The sequence below is a fragment of the Oncorhynchus clarkii genome, chromosome 4 (assembly GCF_045791955.1).
Source record: "Oncorhynchus clarkii lewisi isolate Uvic-CL-2024 chromosome 4, UVic_Ocla_1.0, whole genome shotgun sequence".
Taxonomy (NCBI): Eukaryota; Metazoa; Chordata; class Actinopteri; order Salmoniformes; family Salmonidae; genus Oncorhynchus; species Oncorhynchus clarkii.
Genome location: NC_092150.1, coordinates 39,111,645 through 39,125,657, shown reverse-complemented (window position 1 = coordinate 39,125,657; position 14,013 = coordinate 39,111,645). Strand labels below are relative to the sequence as shown.

The following is a 14,013-nucleotide window of genomic DNA, read 5'->3' as shown; positions in this document are numbered from 1 at the left end:
AAGGAGTGCAAAGGCAAATTTAGCTATTACACACTCGCATTTCACAGAGTAGGTGTTCCCTAACGGACATATGCAAATGCAGGCTGGAACGGGCAAATAGGATCTCGCTAGCTCGTGCTGGTCTCTTCCCTCCTCCTTGCTTGTTCTGCCCACTATAACTAATTTGTTCACATTGGAAACGACAGGCTGTGGTCTATCTTGGTTTAGTTCTAAAAAATCTTTGACGGAAGTGGACAAACGAAGCGGGTGCTAAGCTACCGGACTGTTTCGCTAGCACAGACTGGAATATGTTCTCGGATTCACCCGATAACATTGAGGAGTTTACCACATCAAATAAAAATAAATGTTATGTGCTGAATACAACAGGTGTAGACTTTACTGTGAAATGCTTACTTATGAGGTGTCCCTCTTTATTTGAAAAACATTTTTTACCCCTTTTTCTCCCCAACTTCCTGATATCCAATTGGTAGTTACAGTCTTGTCCCATCGCTGCAACTCGGACTCGGGTGAGGCGAAAGTCGTGAGCTATGCGTCCTCCAAAACACAACCCTGCCAAGCTGTACTGCTTCTTGGCACACTGCCCGCTTAACCCTGAAGCCAGCCACACCAATGTGTCGGAGGAAACATCGTAGAGCTGGCGACCGAAGTCATGCGCCTGGCCACCACAAGGAGTTGCTAGAACGCGATGGGACAAGGAAATCCCAGCCGGACAAACCCTCCCCTAATCCGGACTAATTGTGCGCCGCCTCATGTGTTTCCTGGTTGCGGCCGGCTGCGACACAGCCCAGCAGCTAACCCGGATCTGTAGTGACACCTCTAGCACTGCGATGCAGTGCCTTAGAACGCTGAGCCATTCGGGAGGCCAAGTGTCCTTCTTTGCGAGGCATTGAAAAACCTCCCTGATAGTTGTGGTTGAATCTGTGTTTGAAATTCACTGCTCGACTGAGGGACCTTACAGATAATTGTATGTGTAGGGTACAAAGATGACATAGTCAATTAAAAATCATGTTAAACACTTATTGTACACAGAGTGAGTCCATGCAATGTATTATGTGACTTGTTAAGCCGAGTTTTACTCTTGAACTTATTTAGGCTTGCCATAACAAAGGGGTTGAATACATTTTGACTCAAGACATTTCAGCTTTTAATGTTGAATTCATTTGTAAACATTTCTAAAAACACAATTCCACTTTAACAATATCGGGTATTGTGTGTTGGCCAGTGACAAAATCTCAGGCTACAACACAACAAAATGTGGAAAAAGTCAAGCGCAAGTACGACGTCATCCCCACAGTGACAGTACGTACAGTGTCTTCATAAAGTATTCATACCCCTCAACGTATCCCACAATTTGCTGTGTTACAGACTGAGAAAAAAAATCTACCCCATCTACACACAATACCCCACAATGACAAAGTGAAAACATGTTCTTAGAAATGTCTTTGCAAGTAAAATACAGAACTATCTCATTTATATAAGTATTCAAACCCCATTGTTATGACACTCCAAATGGAGCTCAGGTGCATCCAATTTTCTTTGATCATCCTTGATTGGAGTCCACCTGTGGCTAATTCAATTATTTGGACATGATTTAGAAAGAATCTGTGTATATAAGGTCCCACAGTTGACAGTGCATTTCAGAGCAGGAACAATACCATGAAGTCCAAGGAACTGTCCAAAGATCTCCAAGATAGAATTGTGATGAGGCATATACTGTATCTGGCGAAGGGTATACAACTATTTCTAGAGTGTTGAAAGTTTCCAAGAGCTTAGAGCTGGCAGTCCGACCAAATTGAGCAACCGGACAAGAAGGACCTTGGTCCGAGAGGTGACCAAGAACTCAATGGGCGGCTGGTAGCCAAGTGATTAGAGCGTTGAGCCAGTAACTGAAAGGTTGCTGGATCGTGGATGTTCGATTAAGGCAGCCCCTCGCACCTCTCTGATTCAGAGGGGTTGGGGTAAATGCGAAAGACACATTTAATTTGAATCTCCCTTTCCCAATGACCACTCTGACAGAACTATAGAGTTTATTGGCTGAAATGGGAGAACCTACCAGGACAACAGTCTCTACAGCACTTCACCAATCTGGGCTTTATGGGAGAGTGACCAAACGGAAGCCACTCCTGAGAAAAAAGCACATGGCAGCACGCCTGGAGTTTGCAAAAAAGGCATGTGAAAGGCAAAAGAAGGCAAAAGATTGTGATCTGATGACACATACATTTAACTTTGGCCTGAATGCAAAGTTTTATGTCTGTAGAAAGACACGTCATGACCTGTCTAACACCATCCCTACCGTGAAGCATAGTGGTAGCAGCATCATGCTGTGGGGATGCTTTTCAGCAGCAGGGACCAATGAATGGAGGCAAATACAGGCAAATCCTTGATGAGAACCTGCTTCAGAGTGCAAATGACCTAAGACTGGGGGCAAAGATTTACGTTCCAACAGGACAATGACCCCAAGCATACAGCCAAACCAACGCTGGTATTATTCAGAACAAGAACGTGAAAGTCCTTGAGTGACCCACACTTGAATCCCATTGAAAATCTATGGAAAGACTTGAAGATTGCTGGTCACTGCCGCTCCCCAACTAACTTAACAGAGCATGAGAAAATCTGGAAGGAAGAATGGGAGAAAATCCCCATGTACTTGTCCTCTTGCTCAGTTGGGCACCGGGGCCTCCCACCCCTTCTATTCTGGTTAGAGACAATTTGTGCTGTTCTGTGAAGGTGCACAGTAGTACACAGCGTTGTAAGAGATCTTCAGTTTCTTGGCAATTTCTCGCATGTAATAGCCTTAATTTCTCAAAACAGGAATAGGCTGACGAGTTTCAGAAAAAAGTCCTTTGTTTCTGGCCATTTTGAGCCTGTAATCGAACCCACAAATACTAATGCTCCAGATACTCAACTAGTCTAAAGAAGGCCAGTTTTATTGCTTCTTTAATCAGGACAACAGTTTTCAGCTGTGCTAACATAATTGCAGAAGGTTTTTCTAATGATCAATTAGCCTTTTAAAATGAAAAATGTCAATTTAATAACTACCTACATATACATATTACCTCAACTAATCGGTACCCCCACACATTTACTCTGTACCGGTACCCCCTGTTTTTAGTCTCACTATTGTTATTTTACTGCTGCTCTTTAATTATTTGTTACTTTTATTTCTTATTTTTTTAAGGTATTTTTTCTTAAAACTGCATTGTTGATTAAGGGCTTGTAAGTAAGCATCTCACTGTTGTATTCGGCGCCTGTGACAAGTACAATTTGATTTGATTTAGACAGCGGTACTCCTCAGGCTTGGGAGGTATCCAGATTGTCATAATGACCTTGTGCCATACCCAGATATTCTGTAATACCGGCACTGAACACCAGGGGCACTGTTTTCAAACCTCACTGATACTCTGTAATCTGAAGGTTAGCAATGCTAACAAGTACATGTAAAATCTCTTAGAGAATGCTAACTAAATTCTAACAAGCTCATTTTATAGTGTCTGACCTAAACTATACAAGTAAATAAGTAACTCAAAAATACTACTCACAGTTTGCTGCATACCCAAAACAAATACTAGGCTCTTGATCCAGGAGTGAACTCTGCTGTTACCAAGCGAATGCTTGATTTTGGAAGAAGCTAATCACAGCTACATAGCTAACTAACTACGAAATTAACAAACCAAATGCACAACTTGTCCGTTCTCAAAAGGCTCTGGTCTCTCATCGTTGTGTGCTTGTAAACAAACACCATGTGACTGGGTACTACCGGTAAGCTTAATAATGAAAAAATATGTGACAGGTGAAATCAAGAATGTGATCTTCTTTATCTCCTAACATATTACACAAGTTGACTGCAGGTATTTACTTAAAAAGTAGCTTCAAATGTATTTAAAAACTTCAAAAAGAGAGTTTCCTAATTTTACATTTGCTAAATTGCAATTTGTGGGAAAACCCTGTTCTAAAAGACACACCTGATGCGAGCCGTTTCATTTGACAGATTAACATCTCAATTAGAAATTTAGAAAGAGGGAAAACGTAGATATGCAACAACTAGGATGGTTGTTAATATGACTAGGATTGTGCCTTTGGCTTCTGGGCAACAAAAGAAAGTTGATATGAAAATCAGTAGAACAGGAGAGAAATGCTGTGAAACCTTTTTGGTTACTAGCTTAGCTGTTGTTGTTAGCTGATTTGTGCTGCTCTTCTCTTTCCCACTGCTCCACACAGACTGTGTCTGTGAGTTGCATAGCAACGAGTCTCCGCTCTGGCTTGCTCGAGGCTCACTCTGACTAGAGACAGCCATTAGAAAGTAGCTTTCTTAACTCAACTACCTCCATAAACTCACTTTACATGACTATTTTCTATCAAATAATAATTCCGGTCGACCAAGACACTGTTCCTGTTTTATGACTGACGAGATTTGTCAAATTCGGACACCAAATTAATTCCACAAATGTATGCAAATTAACCTACAAACTGATAAGCATGACCGGTCAAATTATTATTTTTCCAGTGGCTAACCGACTAACGGTTAACATCCCTAGCCCTAAGTCTTTTATTTTCTTCACTAATCAGAATTTTAAAAGGTTCACTATGCAGATATTTTTTTTTTTTTAATAGTTCGCCTAATTTCAGTTTTTGACAAAACAAGAAAGTTTAGATCATGGTTTCCAAAACTCTATACTCGGTACCCCGCTGGGTGCATGTTTTGGTTTTTACCCTAGCACTACACAGCTGATTCAAATAATCAACTAATCATCAAACTTTGATCATTTGAATCCGCTGTGTAGTGTTAGGGCAAAAAAATGAAATGTGCACCGCTTGGGGTCCCGAGGACTGAGTTTGAGAAACGCTGGTGTAAACAATCATTGTACCATCTAAACCCCTGTGAAATATATTTTCTATAACCACAATATTGTATTTTCAGCTGGTGTACAAAACCGAAGGCATAGAAATAGCACACAAAGAACAGATGTACTGCTTCTTAGATTTGCTTTCAAAAATAATGAAAGATCTATAAAGATCTATAAGTAACATGTATATGTGAATTTGGTCAGGTCAACTAAAAAGTTATTGTTATTGAAATGTTTATAAGCTGGAATGTCGTTACCATTGTCGTTACCATTGGCAGCCATTTTGAATTCTGCTTTCTGGCTAATTTTGAAAGGAGCATATCTTCTGAGGGATGTTTGTACAAAATGTCATGCCTTTATCTGCTGCATAACACATTTTATTTTCAAATACCAGCTGTTATGGCAGCCATTTTGGATTTTCGCGATAACTCGCTTCCTGGTTATATTTGACATGGGCCCTTCTAGGATGATTTCAGGCACCCCTTCTAGGATGTTTTCACATCACCTTGTTTGTACCAAATTTGATGCTTGTATCTGCTTCGTAACGTTTTTTTTCCGCTAAGGCCCAGGAATAATAATGATTCAAGCTAAAGTTAATAGGATAGTGGATAGCTAGCCTGGATATGTGACATTTTACTCAATATCAATAATCACATATTTGATATGTTAACGTTACTCACCTAGCGAGCTATCCAAGTCTAACGTTACTTCCCTATCGTTTTGTTCATAGATCCAGAATATAATTATCCGTTGTGAAACTATAAAGACTAACTTAATCTTGACAAAATCCGTAGGTATGGGAATATTCCAAACGAAAAATGTTTTGTCTGACGAGTTTCTTTCCCTTCTGGTCGAGAGCAAATTCATAATCTTTCTAACCCTTCCTGTCAAGTAACGTCCCTCTTCCCGAAAATAATGCAACTGCAAGCTCAGCTTCACGCATTCTGATTGGTGCACTGCTCCTTCAGTCAAGTGATACTGTGTAGCCTACTGACACAATTTTATGTTGTTAACCCTAGAATGGATCAGCATTACAGTTAACTGAATGGTATCACATCCATTGTAATGTAGCAGCAGCTGTGTGTGTGTGTGTGTGTGTGTGTGGTGTGTGTGTGTGTGTGTGTGTGTGTGTGTGTGTGTGTGTGTGTGTGTGTGTGTGTGTGTGTGTGTGTGTGTGTGTGGTCTTGTTATTCTATCCTCGTGGGGACCGGAAATCCCTCAAAATCCCCACAAGGATAATAAAACAAGGAAAACTGTCCCTAGTGGGGACATTTCCCACGTCCCCACGAGGAAAAAGGTTATTTTACATTTAGGGGTTGGATTAGGGCTTTCTGGTTAGCGTGTCCGCCCTGAGATTGGAAGGTGGTGAGTTTGATCCCTGTCCAAATCATACAAAAAACTTTAAAAATGGGACCTGATGCATCTCTGCTTGGCACTCAGCATTAAGGAGATAGATTGGGGTAAGGCCCTGCGATAGCCTAGCGCCATGTCCAGTGGGTGTACTTGTACATCAAGCTGCCTCACACTACAGAAACAGGAGATAGTCCCCTGCCCTATGAGCTGTTCCGGCTCGCACAAACCAAGGCTACTTATATACTGACTTTTTAGGGTTGGAATTAGGGTTAGGGGTTAAGGTAAAGTTTAGGTTTTAGGGAAAATAGGATTTTGAATGTAAATACATTTCAGGTCCCCATGAGGACAGAAGAACAAGTGTGTGTGTGTGTGTGTGTGTGTGTGTGTGTGTGTGCGTGCGTGCGTAAGAGTATTGCCATTGGGGATGGAACCATTCCTTATATTTTATGGGAGGTAATTAGGAAATTATTGAAAACATTCATAACATTTCACCCATGAGGCCACTCGTGATTTGACTGCATGAAAGGGCTACAATACACACAAAGGGGTTTGAGAAAATAATTATAAATGTCATAAAAGACTACACAAAATGCATTCAGGCAGGTAGAGTTCTCCTGGCATCCGCCAAACCCAGATTCATCCATCGGACAGCCAGATGGTGAAGCGTGATTCATCACTCCAGAAAATGCGTTTCCACTGCTCCAGAGTCCAATGGCGACGAGCTTTACACCACTCCAGCTGACACTTGGCATTGCACATGGTGATCTTAGCCTTGTGTGAGGCTGCTCTGCCATGGAAACCAATTTCATGAAGCTCCCAACGAAAAATTATTGTGCTGACGATGCTTCCAGAGGCAGTTTGGAACTCAGTAGTAGTGAGTGATGCAACCGAGGACAGACGCTTCAGCACTCGGCGGTCCCATTCTGTAAGCTTGTGTGCCACTTCGCAGCTGAACCATTGTTGTACCTAGTGGTTTCCACTTCACAATAACAGCACTTACAGTTGACCGGGGCATATCTAGCGGGACATAAAGTTGACAAACTGCCTTGTTGGAAAGGTGGCATCCTATGATGGTGCCACATTGAAAGTCTCTGAGCTCTTCAGGATGGCTATTCTACTGCCAATGTTTGGCTATGGAGATTGCATGGTGGTGTGCTCGATTTTATACACCTGTCAGCAACGGGTGTGACTGAAATAAGCAAATTAATTTGAAGTGATATCCATATACTTTGTATATATAGTGTATTTTGCCTCTTTACCAGGCACTCGGTGCCTCAATGCAAACACACTCTGACTCTAAAAGCAATTCCATATTGAATTTACAACACATGGAATGTTTAACAAAATCAATTCCTGACTGTTACGGTAATATCGTCAAAATTCCATCCAGTTGTGTGTTACATGAAACATTGATTGTCCTTGGTAAGTAAAACACAGTCACAATCCTGTTTGTATATGACCATGTTAATCAATAACCTACATATTTAATTCATGACCCATAGCTTTATCTGTTCAAAAGATGAGAAAAGGCTTTTTCTGTTGAAAATGTCAAATGTAAATGGTAATTCTGCACCTCCATCTCTTTCCCATCTGATCATCTTTTTGATTGTCAATATTACCACATATGATCAACAACATTTCTTATTTACAGTATCGTCTTGTAGTCCAAAAAGGAGGCTACAGTCAAATGGAAACTGACCATCCTCCTAGTGAGGTGGGAGGAAATAGAGAGCCAGGCCCTTTACGATGGGACAGGGACGGGAGGTTCCGTTTGCCAGTAGTGGAGGTACTTCCCGTCTCCCATATCTGATGTGTTGAAACTGAGTTTGTTTTCCGGAAATCATAGGCAGATATTTCCCAAGAATGTTGTAGTCACTGACACAATAAAAAGTGCCACATCTATCTATCTGTAATCGGCCTATATGTATTACAAGCTTACTAGTTAAAACCTAATTTTTAAAATACTGTATGCTGGTATGTAGGCCACTGGGTATGTGAAAATGTGAGCATCTATTTAGATGATTTTGACAACATATACAGTATGATTGATAGTACAATTCATATCAAACATAGTTACGAAAGTGTCTATCACTTAAGTGCTTATTAAAAGGCTACTCATTATGAGACTTTGTGGTGTTGAATAACAATGATTTTATAGCTTTCATCTGGAACATCCAGACTCACAGATATCCTTAGGGTCTCCAGTAAACTGAAAGAAAGGCAAGGGAAGGGAATGGAATGTCCTTACAGTGTAGTAAATGAAAAGCAAAAACCATAGGTCACCATCAACTAACCACTACTTTCTCGGCTATAAGAGAAGAGAAAGCTGATATTTAATACGAGAAGAGAAAGCTGATATTTAGTTTAAAAATAGGGATGTGAAACAGAATTCAATAGCAGGTATAAGAAGTTGACTTTTATTTACAGTTATTTGTTTACATTTATCTGTCAGCGTTTTTATTAATTACCCAAATTGATGTTCCACTGATTGACATATCCTCCACAGTCAAATTGGGCGATTAGGGTTCAAAAACCTTTCCCACCCCCAAAACCATTTACAACTTTGATCAGTCCAGTTAAACCAAACCATGAGGGAGGGGACAGAGACATTGAAAAGGAGGGGGGGGGGTATAGAGAGGGGAGAATGAGAGAAGGGGAATGTGGGGGCAGAGAGAGGGGGAGAGAAAAAGATGTGGCGTGATCTTTTGGTTATCTGTCTGGGGGGGATTTCCGCATTGACTTCCTGTATGTCTAACATTCTAAAGACGTGTTAAACCGGAGTCTTATGTTAATACCTCTACTCTTAGGTTATTTATATTCTTCAATCATCCTAAAAATGTATTAATAACTTTTACAACTATGTTTGTATCTATTATGTAGTGGTGTAAAGTAATTAACAAAATATACTTTAAAGTACTACATAAGCAGTATTTCTGTGTACTATATCTATACTTGACTATTTATATTTTTGACTAATTTTACTTTTAATCTACTACATTCCTAAAGAAAATAATGTACTTTTTACTCCATTTATTTTCCCTGACACCCAAAGCACCTTACATGTTGAGTGCTTAGCAGGATAGGAATACGGTCCAATTCAGACACTTCTCAAGAAAACATCCCTACTGCCTCTGATCTGACGGACTCACTACACACAAATGGTTTGTTTGTTAATTATGTCTGAGTGCTGGAGTGTGCCCCTGGCTATCGGTTAAAAAAATTGTGCTGTCTTGTTTGCTTAATATAAGGAATTTGAAATGATTTAAACTTACTTTTGATACTTAAGTATATTTAAAACCAAATACTTTTAGACTTTTAGTCAAGTTGTATGTTACTGGGTAACTTTCAGTTTAACTTAAGTCCTTTTCTATTAATGTATCTTTACTTTTAGTCAAGTTTGACAATTTGATACTTTTCCACCATAGATAGAAATCTAATCAGAGGTGCGTGGCCACACATCATGACTATTAGAAATTAGAAAACATGTATACATATCAGTTTCTTTCCAATTCATTTGCATTTTCTTAAAAACAAGAATGATTCAAATGCTACAAAAACATACATTTGCCCCCTTTCAACTTATTACGTAATACATCATTCTTTCTACATAAAATAACAATTCTATTCAAATCGATTTTGAAAAGCATACGCTACACTCATTGGGCTTTGTGAATCTTTATAAAGTATTACAATTGAAAATCAAGACACAACATTATAATGTGAGACCATTTTGGTTGCATATGATCGTAAATATTTTGCTGTGCAACCTTGATTTAAAAAAAATGTTGCCTTGTAAAAAATCACCCAGATAATAATTGTTGTTATAATTATCCTTCGCTGTAATGCTGTTTCCAAGTGCACCAGAGAAAAAGACGAGCTTAGATTCGGTAGCGTCATGGTCAAGCGCGTAACTTGCCCGGGGGACAGGTGGGTCAAGAATCCTCATGTTATGATTGGAACACCCCCGCGGCCAAAAACTCTTTTGGTTTAGCCCGGTCTTTAGAGGCGGTAGTTTGTGACGGTAAAACAAGTTGAGCAAGGCTTGTAGTAGGGAGAACGGGGATACGCACAATATCTCCTCTCTCATCTTAACAAACCCTCAAATCTGTGAGCTAACTTGGAACAAATAAAATAGTACATTCAAATATAAGTACGAATAAGAATGATATAGTAATTTAAAAAAATTCAAATGGAGAACGTTTGTATTATGAACCTTAAATATCTAGTAGTCTAGAGAATTAGAGAAGAGCTGTTTCTATTAAAGGTAGTATTTATGCCAATTTGAAGGCCAGAATTGTGGGGGGAAAGCACTAATCATGTTTATGCATCCTAATAATCACCCTTAGAATACTCCCAGAACCAACTTTATTTTTTTATTTAAATTTAAGAATTGACCAAACAAATTGACTCACCATAGTCTTTATTGGCAGGGGTGTGTGTGATATTGTATAGCAGTATGCTGGTTTGAAAATAGTGTTTTTACACAATGTAGAAACCTATTATTCTACAAATAACTTTGTAACTTCAATAACAGGTACTTGTATAACCATGTACAGCTTTTTACAATAAACAACTGTCTTTCCAGGGTTACATATTAGTTTATAGAGCACAGCATGTGCTTCGGGAGCTAGCATTCATGTAGGCCCAATATAGGCTATATCTCAATCAAGTTGAAAAATCGTATTTTCTGGTGCTCCTAAATTTTATGTTGTTCTCCTAACTTTTTAAAGTTGGGAACACCAGTGATATCAATGAAAAACTTCACCTTCGATACAGCAGTACCATCTCCATCCATCATCACAAAGTGGGTCGGGTGTGTCAAGGTGGCAGCCATCCTTCAGTTATCACAGTACTGTACCTTTAAGATGGACAGCATCAGCACAGTGATAACTGAACCAGGGCAGCCTGGATGTCATGTTAGGAAGCCAAGAGACAGCAGCCCCGTCAGTCTGAGTTCCAGCACAGTACAACATCAGCCATGGTGATCCAAGGGGTCAGATTCCATCCGTCTTCATGATGCCAGGCTCACACATGATGACACGCGCACGCACACACATACACACACGACTTGGAGCCCAGAGCAACAATAATATCTTGTCAGTCACACTATTCTTTTGCAGATGGAATCGTGCCAAAAGAGGGACTTAGAATGACATGACACTGTATAGGGTCGGGCAGGTGGGGGTGCCTTTGGACATTGCAGAAAGTGCATTTACTTCATGCCCAGGTCATCGGAGTAACAAAATGACTATGATGTTTGACAATACGTAAAATCCAAATATCATGTCTGTATTTATGTATTTCATGGTATCACATTACAAGAACGAGAACACAATTGCATGCAGAAGTAATGTAAAGAGGTTTCTCTAATAGGTTACCAAAATCTGCAAAGCTTTGTAATTATTCACAGGATATAATCGTGAATTGTGTATGTGCTATGAATTCCACACAGGCATTACAGAATTCTAGAAAGGTATTTTACTACCATTAGTAAGATGTTTCTTTCTCACCTCACATGACTGTAATACCTACCAATACATGTGTAACTACTGTAGCATATCAGCTTTTTCATAAACCCCTTTGAAAGATAATTTCCTATACAACAGATACATGTAGCCTAAAGGAATAAAACCTTGTTAATTGGTCGAAGTCACCACTGTTTACTCGGTAGTGTTTGAACTGCATAATTTATGGACACCACATTGCTGACGTCGGACTTGTTATGGTTCTTGGGGTTCCGCCCTCAGTGCGCGAAGGCTCTCCAGCAGTCCAGTCGCGTAGCCCGCCGGAGGAGGCTCCTCCCTATCTCCTTCTCCCTCCGCTTCATGTAAACAACTCGATTTGCTGGTTCTGTTTTGGTATCACAGAATTGCAGGAGCACTTGCCAACACTTACTTGAAAAATAACCTGCTGCGCAAGGTTGAGACAACAGTTCAATCGAGCAAAACATAACATTGGTTGCGTAACTGTAAAAATGCAAATAGCATATACAACTCCCAATAGACTGTACTGTATATTATCATAATAGCGTATCTCGGACCCTTCAATAATCGTGAAGCGCAGACCAGGTAGCCTATACATTAAATACACGTTTAAAACGCGAAAGAAAAATATTGAAAGCAATCATCACATTTCAATGGTTCCAGATATTCAACTCCACGTTGTCGGGAAAGCTTGTTGCTGTTTTCTATAAATACAACAAGAGTAAGGCTATTTAAAAAAAACTTTGTAAATAGCCCGTCTTATCATTTTAAATTTTTAAACATATATACATTGCCATAATAACTCTGATATTCAATAACAAGACCATGTAAAAGAGCAACGCTATTGGTGTTGATTGAGTTTTACTATTGTGCTGACAAACGCTAACGCCCAGCCTGCACACACCCCTCTCTAGGTAAAAACAAATACTATGTAGTCCAAGCATCGAAATTAACATGAACAATTCTTATTCATATTTACTTGTAGTTCAATATCTGACGGATATTAGTCTTACTTACTTGCATTTTGCGCGTTTCATTCCCGTGTTTACGTGAATAGTTTTAATGACGCAGCAAGACCCACATCGAACAACGTGATTGTCGCCATTTTTTGTTGTTATTGAAATCTCTCAGCCATGTGACAAAATAATAAAACAATGTTTCCGGGTCTCGCCGCACAACTAACTGGAAGATTATCAATTTACTCAATCTAGTTTTTTTCGTGTGATGGATTAGGCAGATTCCATTGACTGAAGACACCAATAGGTTGTGCATGCGCAGCATTTGACTGCTTTTGGACACTGACGCCGCGGTATGGTTCGCAACAAGTACATTCCTTGATGCCTTGGTCCGCAAATGTTGCGGAATGGCACTGTCTCAGTGCGTAATGATGATGATGGGTGATGGCCAATGTTTCAGAGGGAACCCCGACAATCCGGAATTACCGTTTACACTCTGCATTGACTGCTGCTGTCAACAAGTGCGTTTATTTTGTAGTTTGCAGTGTTTTGTCAATAGGTCTCTTACTCATGAATTCGGATTTATCCTATTACCATTCATTACGTCATTATCAACTCCCTACCCCATCTGGAAACGTGGCAATCAACAGTGGTGTAAAGTACTTAAGTAAAAATACTTTAACGTACTTTAAGTCGTTTTGGGGGGTATTTGTACTTTACTTTTCTATTTATATTTTTGACAACTTTTACTTAACTACATTCCTAAAGAAAATAATGTACTTTTTACTCCATACATTTGACACCCAAAAGTACTTACATTTTGAATACTTAGCAGGACAGGAAAATTGGCCAATTCACACACTTATCAAGAGAACAGCCCTGGTCATCCCTACTTCCTATTTTCTGGCAGACTCACAAACACAAATGCTTTCTTTGTAAATTATATCTGAGTGTTGGAGTGTGCCTCTGGCTATCCTTAAATAAATAAAAAACATGCAAATTGTGCCATCTGATTTGCTTAATATAAGGAATTTTTACTTTTACTTTTGATACTTAAGAATATTTTAGCAATTACATTTACTTTTGATACTTAAGTATATTTAAAACCAAGTACTTTTAGACATGTACTCAGTATTTTACTGGGTGACTTTCACCTCTACTTGAGTAATTTTCTATTAAGGTATCTTTACTTTTACTCAAGTATGACAATTGGGTACTTTTTACACCACTGCCAATAAATATAACCCCAAAATAGATCTGAATAGCTTTAATTGCATAGTAATACAACCTCAATCAATGCAGGAAGTTGCAGATTGAGGATAGAAAATGAAGATGAGAACTTTCATACTGTGAAGTGAGTTACTAGCCTAATAGTGT

The 14,013-nt window shown here is 39.4% G+C and overlaps 1 protein-coding gene and 1 long non-coding RNA gene across 2 annotated transcripts in view; both read right to left on the bottom strand.

Moving 5' to 3' along the window:
• LOC139406800 (tyrosine-protein kinase JAK1-like) overlaps positions 1-5,751 on the bottom strand; it is a 57,359-nt gene extending 51,608 nt beyond the window's left edge. Inside the window, exon 1 of the mRNA XM_071149850.1 lies at positions 5,525-5,751. The gene's annotated coding sequence lies outside the window, so the exon portion shown is untranslated. The remainder of the gene's footprint in view (positions 1-5,524) is intronic.
• Positions 5,752-11,465: 5,714 nt separating this feature from the next.
• LOC139406799 (uncharacterized) lies at positions 11,466-12,993 on the bottom strand. The gene is made up of 2 exons (XR_011634025.1): positions 12,698-12,993; positions 11,466-12,384 (listed from the first exon to the last, which is right to left on the bottom strand). It is a non-coding gene; the product is annotated as an uncharacterized lncRNA (long non-coding RNA).
• Positions 12,994-14,013: the final 1,020 nt, after the last annotated feature.